This window comes from Epinephelus moara, chromosome 18 (assembly GCF_006386435.1).
Source record: "Epinephelus moara isolate mb chromosome 18, YSFRI_EMoa_1.0, whole genome shotgun sequence".
Taxonomy (NCBI): domain Eukaryota; kingdom Metazoa; phylum Chordata; class Actinopteri; order Perciformes; family Serranidae; genus Epinephelus; species Epinephelus moara.
The window spans coordinates 23985918-23997277 of NC_065523.1; the positions used below are offsets into that span (position 1 = coordinate 23985918).

The following is an 11360-nucleotide window of genomic DNA, read 5'->3' on the forward strand; positions in this document are numbered from 1 at the left end:
CTTAGGGACAGTGGAATTGCTTAATTGGAGGAAAATAGCTCTTTATCTAGGCCTCTGTGCCTGTGCTCATCCTTGCCCCCTGCACTACATGCATGCCTTCGACTCACTTAGAATTGGTCTAAACAAAAATGATATAATGGGAAGGCAAAGATTTGACCAGCTCCACAGATCTGCTGCTGAGACCTGGATCATAAACCTAGCTACACTTTCTCACATTTAACTTGGTGACATGAGCGTATTTAGTCTATTGTGTGGAGACTATAAAGTAAATCTGAGGATGAGCGTGATTTTTTTTGTGGCTGTTTACCTCATGTGGTGGTCACAGTTTTATTTACCAATACATCACTGTTTTAAGTGGATGTCAGCAGCCTGTAGACGTTGAACTCTTTATCAGATGTTGTGACAGAACATCAGAGGAGCTCAGTGCAAGCCTGCGTCTTGCACAACAGCTGGCTGAGCTGTGATGTACGCCCCTATATAGGGCAGGATTTGTGATACTGCTCTAAAAATGTCTCAGGGTTGAGGAGGGGGGGGGTGATAGTTTAAGAGAGGATGCAGACAAGCGGAGGAAAAAGGTCGCTCCCGTGTTCAAAGAGGTACTGACACGGTGCGTAAATGGCACAAACGCCGGTAAAGGCACGTCCGCCACGACCGGCCTTGAATATGACAGTGTGGGGAGTCCAGGCTGCAGGATATGGGCGCACCGCTGGAGAGAGTCTCTGAAAATAGGTCACTACCCTGTTTGAACTCGTGCAATTTTTCCACATTGTAGCAGCGCACTCACACCAACGTGGACACACATGACAGCAGACACAGTATACAGGACTGACATGCAAGATAGGCTCGCTCCTGGCTTACCTTACAGGGAAAATGCCGTGGATATGGCCGAGATATCTCCGACTTGGCCCCCCTCTTCCCGGTGCAAACTTCGCACGCAAAGTCCTATGGCTCAAGCGGCGTCGGTGTCAAATGACTCCTCGTCAATGTGTCGCTTTTTCTTCGATAAGCACGAAATACAGAGCTGATGCGTCTTGAAAAAATATTTCTAGGTGTCTGGAGAGGCGGTCCGTTCCCAGACCATTGTCGGGATTCTTTCTAAGCATGGGAAAAAGCAAACATGAGCTCAAACGCAGCGTGTGTGACAGCTGCTTGTTTCAAATAAACACTAATCTATGGGATGACAGCTTTGTCTGTTGCCGCGGGATGATATATTCTGCATGTTATCATGCCACTGGAAACCCGTCAAAAAGTGTAAACACCCAGATCCGTAACCTTTAACTGTTCCCGCTGAGGAAAAAGGAAAAAATGAAGACCACTGCTTGTGTTGTGCATCAAAAACGCAAAGGTGATTTCTTCCTAAATTCAAAGCGCATCGCTTAATGGCAACGCTGGTCAAGTGGGGGTTTCCTATGGGTGGTCGTGGTTCTCCTGACGGGGTGGGAGGGCAGTTGAGACCAGAGGGATGGCACGGAGTGGTGGGTAGGGTAGATAGGGCGGGTTGGCGACGGGGTGTGGGGTAGAGGGGGAGGATCGTCTCCTTCTTCTTCGGTGCTTTTCCAGATGCCGAGGTGGAGCTGTTTGCTTTCTTTTCTCGCAGTTGTCCTCGTGTATCTTCTATTTTTCTTTTCTATTTTTTATTTTTTTTAATTCTCTGAGCACTCAAGGAGACGATGAGTGTTGGTGGTAGTCTCCCCCAAGACCGTCTGAAGCGCACAGACAGCCGCCCGGAGCCCAGCCAGCCCGTCAGGACCAGCCCAGAGTCTGCCAGCTCAGCGCATGCTTACTGCTCCGCCCATCCACCATGGGCAGTCCCCGGCTCCTCTCCAAACTCTCCCTCTCTCTCTCTCTGTCCTCATGGCCATCTCTCCGCCTCAGCTCCCCTCCATCAACAGGCCCTCATGAAGGGTAACACCCCTCTTATTTCACTGTCTGCTGTTTGCTTCTCCAGAGTTTTGGAGTTAAGACATCTCTGTTCTCATGCTGGCCACCAGCGCTGAAAACTCTGTTACATAATTGAAAAGTTCTGACTCCCAGACAGCCAGTTCCTCTGCTGTAACACTAATGTAGCCTGTATTTACATCCCCATGAACCAATACATACAGCACTATGTGTTATATGTGTTACTGTGTGTTATAAAGGATTAGGAGGAAACTGTTTCAGTAAAAACAAAAAAATCAAAATCCTAAAATTAAGCCGACAACAATTCTGCATTCACTCACAGCAACTAGTTTTTAAAATTATACAATGTGCACGTTCTTAGTGTACAAGTGTCATACAAAAATCTGACAGTGCTGGACTAAGCACATTCAGCACCCTGGGCGAGCTTTCGCTGGCAACCCCCACCCCACACCCACCTCAAAAAAATATTATTATCTTTATTATATTAATTCCAAACAAGAACAAATAAACAACTTAACTAACAAAATATAACAATAAATAACAAGCAGGTGGCACAGTGCAGTGGTCAGCATTGGGTCCCTGGTTCGAACCCCAGGGTGGGGGAGAACCTCTGTGCCGAGCTTGCATGTTCTCCCTATGTCAGCGTGGGTTTACTCCAGCTTCCTCCCACAGTCCAAAGACATGCAGGTTAATTGGTGACTCTAAATTGGCCGTAGGAATGTGAGTGTGAATGGTTGTCTGTCTCTATGTGTCAGCCCTGTGATAATCTGGCGACCTGTCCAGGGTATAGCCTCTCGCCCAATGCCAACTGGGATAGGCTCCAGTCCCCCCACGACCTCCAACAGGATAAGTGGTTACAGAAAATGAATTAAAGTGTCATACAGAAATCTACATTGCACTTGAGTACAGTGCCAGACTAAGCACACTCAGCGCTCTAGGCAACCCCCTCTCCAACCCCCTCCAAAAAGCATTATTATCTTTATTGTATTTACTCCAAACAAGAACGAATAAACAACTTAAGTACTATTCAGACAGGATTAGTTTTACATAGAATAAACAACTTAAGTACTATTCAGACAGGATTAGTTTTACATAGGGATGTGGACTAATGTCAGTCTACCACAGGATGTCTGTAATATAAATGTTTGATTTGCACGGGACAAGAAATCTGTAATTCTACCAGAGATGGCAGTAGTAGCTCGGTTTGCGCCCTGGCGTCACCTGCCTGTCGGCATGTGCGTGCTATGTTGCTTCCTGTATGTGTTACGTTTAGCTGAAGGATAATAATAATTAATGATTAGCCCAATATGAAATATTGCCCATGAACAGGATTGTGTGTACACAACGATTAGCAATATGGAGCCTACCTAACACAACCAGAAGTCTCATGGCTGTGAAAAGTGCTTTCTTCTCGATCTTATTGATTGGTCTCCCATGCAGGGCTATGCGATCATTAGAAGAATGTCCACCATCACGACTGCAGACAACACCGAATGCTTCTTCAAGTGCCTCCATCATCGAAAAAACGTGGAAAACTAGCTTTAAAGGTAGGATCTGGAGGATTTTCAAACAAAACAAAATACAGACATATACAAATGAAATCCTGCTTAATCATCACCTATGGGCTTCTACTCATGTGTGGTGGTGACTCTGTTTGCAGAGCTCCTGCCCTTTAACTGTATTTTGATGTTTTTGTGAGCTCGGACCGCTTCTGGGCGGAGATTTCCCCAGCCAATGAGAGAGCGCAGGTGCCTTGCCAGAGCGTGCACCAGCGCGAGCCTTGCCTGAACCTCTTCTGAGCGTGCACCAGCGCGAGCCTTGCCTGAACCTCTTCTGTGAAGCCTTCTTCCGTACCACCGGGCTCTGTTCACCCGGGAGAGTTGAGCCTGACAGGAGGGGCCGAATTTGAATGTGTGTTTATTAACAGCAACTGGAAAATCCTCCAGACCCTACCTTTAAACACGGAAAAATGGTTGTAAACAGGACATGACAAAATATTTACATACATTTTTACAGAGGATCGTATTCGCACGGGATTAATATTACCCGAGGTATTTTCTACGGACTGTTTTACAGAAGGTAAATGTTGTCGTAATTTTTACTGACATTATCCGTAGTGATTACAGACATGGCGCGTTCGGACGGGACTAAAATCCCTGGGAATAATTACTTTACCCCACGTCTTCACGTTAAACTAATCCCATCCGAATAGGGCTTTAGCTAACAAAATATAATAATAAATAACAAACAATAAAAAAAATACATAAAGTGCAAATTTGCAAATTTGCAAATTTCATCCTCTTAGTTTTTCCTTTTCTTGTACTGTGCCCTGGATGGCTTTTGCCTTTTCATTTTCTCTTAAGCCTCTCTTCCACTGGACTAAAAAAAAACCCACTAACACCTGCTCACATCTGGATTTTGTATTTTATTGGAAAAGGTACAATTGGCATTTATTTCAGGGAGAAATAACTCTGCAGTAGTCAAGGATGTTTACTGGCTCCAGTTCCAATCAGATGTGACTTAATAAATACGACACCTCAGGGAGCGCGCTAACTTAAGCCTGTTTGTCAGCAGGATGCAATGAGGGCCTCTGTTCAAGCAGCGCTCGCACATCATTGAAAAAAAAAGTCTGCCCCAATTTTGAGACAGGGACTGAATAAGTAAGACTTATAAAAAAGAACTAACCACTGTAACATTTTCACTGGCCTCCATGGTGCTCTACACTGTTTACAGACCTGTTTTCTGTCCCGTCCGTGATGTCAAATGTGACACACCTGAAAATAAAAAAAAACACTAACAGCTGCTCACATCTGGTTTTTGTATTTAGTTGGAAAGGGTATTATCAGCATTTATTTCTGGGAAAAATGACTGCAGTAGTCAGGGATAGGCTATTCACTGAATCCAGCTCCAATCAGAGGTGACTTAAATACAGCAGCTCGGTGAACATGCTAATTTTAGCCCATTTGCCGGTGTGATGCAATGATGGGTTGCCACAAATCACCATCTGTCTCTGTCCAGGCAGCGCTTGCACATCATCAAAAAAAATGTAATCGGAACTAAATTTAAGATAGGGACTGAATAAGTAAGGCATATAAAAAGTCTCTTGCCTATTTTTAACAGGTTTACCCACGTTTAAAAAAAACGTATAAACATGCTATTTTTGGTAGGAAAAGGGTATAACTGTAATGCTCTCCACATACACTCCACTCCACCCATCAGTGCTGTTGCATGTTCTGACTGTGATGATCACTAACCGATGAACACATTAAGGTGAACTGCACTGCCACGACTGGAGATGATACCCTATTAGAGACCGACCGTTAGCATAAGATCTTTGGATCGTTTCTCCCTCTTATTCCAAGGGGGTCGGCCACTGCTTGAATACCACATAATATGGTGAACCCAGATGTTCAGGGGTTTAATTCAAGTTTTGGGTTTAGAGCCTGTTTAATGCCGTTCAAATATCCTCTTAATCTTGTTGAAAAAAAACCTCTTAGACTATCTTGTGTAGAAATAAAGAATACCTGCTATAAATCTGGTGTGCAGTGAAATCTACACTCTGGTTGACAGTTCCTGTTTGCTAATGCACTTTTCTTGTTTGGCACATGCCGTCATTATTTTAATGTTGTGGAGTGTAGCCTGTGCAGTGACTACTGAAGACAGCTACCATGTTGGCAAATGTGGTGTTACATACATGTTTCTGTTTTGTCCACCCTGTGGCATCCAGTGATTCCTTCGCCTTTTCACCATGCCACCACTAGAGGGCCTGAAAGCAGCCTCGGAGAAGATTTAATTAACCCAGAGGCCCTCAGAGATTTTATTCATTAGTAAGAATTGATTTGCCAGACTGTGTATTTCCATTTTGGGGAAAGTCATAGTTCTCAAACCATTTAATATTTCTGAAATAATGACCATAAATATATTTCCCTGCTGTAAAGATCCAGATATCTTACTGTGCTCAAAAGCAACATTTAAGACCTCAGTTTCATATCAAAGTTCAGCAGCTCAGGGTGTATTTTGTGTACTCATTTGGGAAGCTCAGTTAATGATGAATTCAGTGGAAAGTGACAGGTGCAGTGTGTGTGGCCTGAAATAAGACCAAAACACTCAAAATATGTCTTTCTGTAGTTCAAGTACTACTACAACTACTAACACATTTTACAATCAGTGTGCATGTGTAGAGCCTCCTGTATATATATACTGATATTGCATGTAATCAACCATGTCGTGTTCTGGATTTTACTTCACCTGCTTTTTTGTTACAGATTACAGGTCAAAATCTGTACCACAGAATATGTGTTCACATACAAGGAATTTGACCGTGGCCTTTTGTTGCATTTAATGACAGCAAAACATCTGTGTACAAGGTCTCACCCAACTTGTGCAGTAATCCTATAGGCTCATTCATCCAGTCGTATGCTCAGTGCTTCCAAACAGACAGGACATTGAACTGAAAGTGAAACCTATCCATGCTCTCTTATAAGCCAGACTCCATTGACAAAAACAAACATTTTACCTTGCTGAAAATAGGCGCTACTGGTCTGCTGCTGCTTTAATCAATTAGTGTGTTTGTGTTATTGTATGACTTGAGTGTTTTGAAAGGTTTGTCGGGATTGACTAAAGACACATAACAGCACAAACAAACTGATTGATCGAGGCGGCGGTTAAGTTCCTTATCAGAAAGGACTGTCTGGAAAGTACTGAGTATACGACTGGATAAATGAAACTTGGATTATACTGCGAGTCGTGTGAGATACAACTTTGTGTGATATAGTTTTGCTGTCATTAAAAGTGGACCCCTATGACTTCTATCAATCAAGAATCTTCTCTTTTTTTTATTTGTTAGTTAACTTCAGAGGCACGCATGAAAAATAACATTTTCTAAACAAACTACACATAACACTGGGTGAGATATTGATATACAAATGATGATTTGGTGGGTGGCGTATTTCTCCTTAAGCACAAATGGAGCTTTTTAGAGCCAGGTTTGGCACAGGGTAGGGCTGCCTTTAGGACTACTGAGGGCAGCTGTGAGGTTGAGATTTTGTCATCGAAGGTATGCTTTGGATTTGGATCTGTCAGATCTGGTAGAACATAGTATTATAAACATATCTGTATCTATATATACACTGCTCAAAGAAATTAAGAGAACACTTAAATCACACATGATGAATGAATTATTCAAGTCTAAAGTCTTAAGTGATGTACACTGAATAATGTGGATTCAAAATCACACCAAAAATCGAAGTTAAAGAATTGAAATCACAGGCTGATCGAACTTGCGTGAGTTTCATTACGGTAACGCATGATGTTTTGCTTCCTAAATAAACAAATGGACATTCCTGACGTTTAACTGAATTGGTGTTATACTGTGATGATTAATTGTTCCCTTAAAGGATAACTTCGGTATTTTTCAACCTGGGCCCTATTTCCCCATGTGTATGTGTGCGTATGATTCATAGGTACAACTCCTTTTAAAATTGGTTCAGTATTGAGGGAGGCGGATTCAGCCGGCAGCCGCAAAATGAGCTAAAACGGTAACGGGGGCAAATGCGTCCCGTATAAGTTTGCGCATTAAAAGTGCTTTTTTCGCCACTTCAGATCACCAGTGCTATCTCTGTAACTAGCATACTAGCACTTCCCTTAGCTCTGGGCTGTGACGTCATCGCGCGAGACCTTTGCTTGTTGCCGGAAGAAAACACTCGTTCTGAGTGGCGCTGGTTGTCCCGGAGTACAGTTGAGAGTTTTACTGCATCGATTGAAAACAATGGTTCGTGTTTGTGCTTATCCGAATTGCAAGAACAGGATGTCGCGCAACACCCCGTACAGCTTTCATAGGCTGCCTTTGTCGGACGGCGAGATGCTGAAGTTGTGGCTAGTTGTGCTACAAATGGATGCTAACACTCCTGTCCAGACACTGCGCCTTGCAGACCATCGGGTCTGCAGTGCTCACTTCTCCCAAGATGACTACTGCCAGCCGAAGAAGAGAAGACATCCAATCCCGAAACACCTCTTCCTCAAGAAAACGGCTGTCCCACGAGTAGAGAGAGCTACAGACACAGTGGAGCAAAGCTCTCACGAGATGACGTCACTGCCCAGAGCTAAGGGAAACGCTTAGTATGCTATTTACAGAGATAGCACTGGTGATCTGAACCGGTCAGTGGCGAAAAAAGCACTTTCAATGCGCAAACTTATACGGGACGCATTTGCCCCCGTTACCGTTTTAGCTCGTTTCGCGGCTCCCGGTTGCATCCGCCTCCCTCAATACTGAACCAATTTTAGAACGAGTGGTACCTATGAATCATACGCACACATACACATGGGGAAATAGGGCCCAGGTTGAAAAATACTGCAATTATCCTTTAATTTTTCTTTTGAGCAGTGTATATCTATATCTAAATAGTATTATACATGCATATTACAAAGTATTCTAAACATATCAATTAATCGTATGTCATGACAGCCATGTTATTATTGATAAATTGATATTACAGCTTGTAATAAGTAGGCTAATAACTAACCAATGGGTACACAACTATGTTCATGGAAATAAAGTATAATATTTGGTTCTGATTGGTTGAAATCGATACGAAAGTAATGTAAACTGTATATGTGACCATTGTAACAGATAGTTTAAATCTGTCATATCAGCAACTAGGCAACCAGATGGAAATTATTACATTTGATTTTCCTATTTAATTGTATGGGCTGGGTCAACGTTTGTGTTTATTAGCCTAGAAATAAGAACTACACTTGCAAGCTTTTTTCAAACAGTTTAAATGTGTGTGTTAGTGTCTCTTGGTAATCACTGCCTCTGTTTCTTGCATGTATCCCACTTGATTCATGCGTCAACAGCTGTGTGAGAGCCAGCCTTAAAGACACCATTATGCAAATACTCGACAACTTACAGCTGCACCACTGAGGCAGACCAATTAATAAAACGCCACCATGTGTCTCCACGAGGATACAGCTGCAGTGTTTCATGTTTCCGGGTTCAAAAACAAACCCGCTGCTCCCATTTTGTGGCTGCGTGCGCTGCGTGCGCGTCGCGGCTCCTCTAGATGTAGATGAGGTTACTATGAGTTTATCTTCCTGTATTAACACTGTAACACACAAAATGGTGAGCAACATACATGCGCGTGCTCCATGCACGTTCAGCCGTGTTGTGTGTGTGTGTGTGAGGCAGGAGTAGCAGCCTGTCCCTAAAAGCCCTCCCCGGTGCGCTGTTGCTGTGCAGCTCTGCCAACCCGTCAGCTGATCCTTGTTGTTCGCTTATCGCAGCTGTTGGAGGATCCGCCCCTGTAGTAGTCCTGCTCTTTATTAACCAGGCTATAGTCAAGGTGCCTTCATACAGACTTTAAAGTGTTGTAAAATGGCTGCAGCTGTGTTTGTTACCTGTCAACTTTATGGTAATGTTTTAAATGTTACATGTGAATATTATAGACGATATTTTAAAAAAGTAATTTCACTGAAGCAACTCATAAGAGGGGAAAATATAAAATGATATCCTCCTGAGACCCCAGCTTTTGTTTGGTGTGCACATTTAATTTCTCTGCGCTATTTGGGATTAGTAGGACTTGATAAGTATTTTTAAAAAACTCAGTCTTTGAACAGTAAGTCGTTTTTTAAAAGAAAATATGACGTCATATATTACAATTTTGATAGTCACAAGTGTGTAATGAAGTATAAAACAGTTTATTTCAATGCCTGAACATTTAATGCAACAACAAAATTGAAAACAAAGCAACATTTTGCAACTCTGTGGGTTAGAGGTCACTGTTCAAGTCTAAAACTGTTCATTTCAACACCTGATCATGGCCATGCAGAACAAAATTGCAAATGATTTCGTAGCCCTGTATGAATTTTCCTTGCTCCACACTCCAAGCTAGTAATGTCCCTTTTGTCTGTAGGAGTCTCTTACACCTTACTGGCATATAACGTGCTGTGGTAATACAATAGCAAAGTCCCAATGTCCTTAAATGAGTACTTTCTAATTAACAGCATCTCAGCTTGTTAGTATTGCTGAAATTGTGTGCAATATTAAACTACAGATGTTATTAAGCACGAACAAACACGTTTCAACCGTTAAATTTGATCAGGTTTTGTATCTCGTCTGCTTTTGTGTCGGAAGCAGAATCAAAAGAATAGTTTTAACAGCATAAAGTGGTGTTGTGTTGGTATGCCAGGTGCCGAAAAACAAGTATCATAACATTTGATATGGTATTCAAAGCCCAGTTTTTGTACAAGTAATATTAATGCTGGTTCAAATAAACAAATTTGACCGTATTTCAAATCTTTTGTTGAGCAACGGCTTAGTGTAAAAAACATTAAAGGTCCCATATCCTCCCGAGACCCGAACTTGTGTTTGGTATGCACTTTTAAGTTCTCCTAGCTATTTGGGATCAGTAGGACCCAATAAGTATAAAAAACTAAATACTGTCAATGATAATTAAGTCCCAATGTCCTCAAATGAGTACTTCCTTGTTAACAGCATCTTAGCTTGTTACTATTGCTAAAATTGGTCGAATTTGTTGCAATATCAAACTATAAACATTATTAATCATAAATACACTAGATTCAACTATTAAATGTGATCAGGTTTGGGACCTTGTCCACTTTTGTGTCAGGATCAGCTGCAGACTGACTTGGCAGAGATGGCAGCCATCTTGTTTTTACATGGATTAGTGTATTGTGCTCCTACTACCACTAAATGGCACAACAAAGTGTCCATGAAAGAGGACAACAGGTCTGAGTTAAGTAGGCTTAAGTATAAGGTCAATTAACCCAAAATGTGATGTCCTGATGTNCAACTATTAAATGTGATCAGGTTTGGGACCTTGTCCACTTTTGTGTCAGGATCAGCTGCAGACTGACTTGGCAGAGATGGCAGCCATCTTGTTTTTACATGGATTAATGTATTGTGCTCCTACTACCACTAAATGGCACAACAAAGTGTCCATGAATGAGGACAACAGGAGTTAAGTAGGCTTAAGTATAAGGTCAAGTAACCCAAAATGTGATGTCCTGATGTGGTTTAATCAAATAATATCCTGGGCTACTAGTTGAAGTTTTAAGATATATATATATATAAACGGAAGTTTATAAATAGTAGGACAGCCATGTTCTTATCTCTTCATTTTAATTACAGTTTGTAATACATAATAATTAACCAACAGGCAAAGAACCATGTTCATAAAATTAAAGTATAATATTTAGTTCTGATTGGTTGAAATCAATTCAAAGTATAGTAAACTGTATATGTGACCACTGTAACAGACAGTTTAAATAAGGTGAAGTATAAGGCACAGCAAACCCACAATGTGGTGTCCTCACATGAGGGCGCAGGGTCTCAGGAGGATATAACCACGACGGGAGGATTGGTGAATTGCATTAACTCCACACTGTTATTCATGAATTAGCCGTCAACGTTTCCGTAATTCCCTTTAAAGACATATAATCCC

General features: G+C 41.9%; 1 protein-coding gene across 3 annotated transcripts in view; it reads right to left on the reverse strand.

Moving 5' to 3' along the window:
• The window catches only part of glis2b (GLIS family zinc finger 2b), a 39768-nt gene extending 37890 nt beyond the window's left edge, over window positions 1–1878 (reverse strand). Inside the window, exon 1 of one of the 3 annotated variants that reach the window (XM_050069940.1) lies at window positions 864–1878. The gene's annotated coding sequence lies outside the window, so the exon portion shown is untranslated. Of the gene's footprint in view, window positions 1–858 lie in introns of all 3 variants that reach the window. The other 2 variants (XM_050069941.1, XM_050069939.1) reach the window with 2 other exon arrangements.
• Window positions 1879–11360: the final 9482 nt, after the last annotated feature.